Here is a 1,437-nt window from a genome sequence, read left to right as displayed (position 1 = left end):
GGTGGACGAACTAATGGCCCATGTATTTGGTCTTTGATACGAGTTTCAGAATGCCGTTTGCATTCCTCCTTTCTCCGAAGACTGTTACTGACCCAAGATCGTTTTCAGTCTCTATTTTCGCCATTTTTTCCTGTTACCTTGAATTCCAACTTAGTGTTTTTTTACTTACTTACTTGCACTTGAGTTAGATTTTATTACCCACGTTTTAAACCACGTATTGTTCTTCTTATGTCTACCATCTTGAACGTCCGGTTGTCTTGAGTGATCGTTTGTTCTTCAACATGGATACTATGATGCAAACTACGGACAAAAGTGACTCAAGAGCACAACCCTGGGGAACTCCACTCGTAACTGTCCAAAATGGAAAATAAGGTATTTCCTATTACACCAAAGATATGTACAGTAACGGGCAAAAGTTTCAACCCACGCTACAACCGTAGATCGACACTATCCCAAGCTGCCTTTCTCACAACGTCAATATGATTTTTGTTCTGTTGAGTACGTGATATATTTCCCCGTGTAGTATTTAGCTTACAGTTAGGCCATTTTCTTAAATAGAAAGAAAAAAAACAGACAAAATATTAATCTTATGTAATGAAAAACTTTGGATGTGTGTGTGTGTGTGTGTGTGTGTGTGTGTGTGTGTGTGTGTGTGTGTGTGTGTGTGTGTGTGTGTGTGTGTGTGTGTGTGTGTGTGTGTGTGTGTGTGTGTGTGTGTGTGTGTGTGTGTGTGTGTGTGTGTGTGTGTGTGTGTGTGTGTGTGTGTGTGTGTGTGTGTGTGTGTGTGTGTGTGTGTGTGTGTGTGTATCTGAAGAGTGAAAGATTCCCCCTAGCTGATTAAAATATTTTGGCCTCAACCAGAAATAAGATAATGATTAAATTCCCAATAGGTAACTAGAGAAAATTTTAAACATTTGAAGATTTTCTTTCCATAATTAAACAAAATATACTGGGACCAGCCAGAAGAGTAAATAAAATAAAGAATAAAATAATATATAAATAAACAGATACATTAAATAGAAAATAGATCAATCAAGTAAATAAATAGATAAATGAACAAATAAGTAGATAAATAAACAGGTTGATAAATGAATAAAATGAAGAATAAATAAATAAATATGTCAACAACTCCATTTGGAGTAGAGCTTTTCTTCTTCTTCTTCTTCTTCTTCTTCTTCTTCTTCTTCTTCTTCTTCTTCTTACCTATTGCCCACTGGATGGAGACATCCACTATGAACTTTCTAGCATCCCTACGAAACCAGAAAAACATAGCATTCTCCATTAAAAAAGAATTAAGATAATTTTTTCATTTCTGGCCTCCTCTCGTTCCTACCCCAGAGGTTATCAACCCGGAATCATGACGAGAGTCTAGGAAGCAGTGGCCTTTCATTTGTTTATCTTATTTAGCAATTAATTTTATTTATTTATCTATTCATC

The sequence above is a fragment of the Oratosquilla oratoria genome, chromosome 4, assembly GCF_046742065.1.
Source record: "Oratosquilla oratoria isolate Oo_2021 chromosome 4, ASM4674206v1, whole genome shotgun sequence".
Taxonomy (NCBI): domain Eukaryota; kingdom Metazoa; phylum Arthropoda; class Malacostraca; order Stomatopoda; family Squillidae; genus Oratosquilla; species Oratosquilla oratoria.
The sequence above is the reverse complement of the archived record's forward strand: the minus strand, read 5'-3'. Positions refer to the sequence as shown.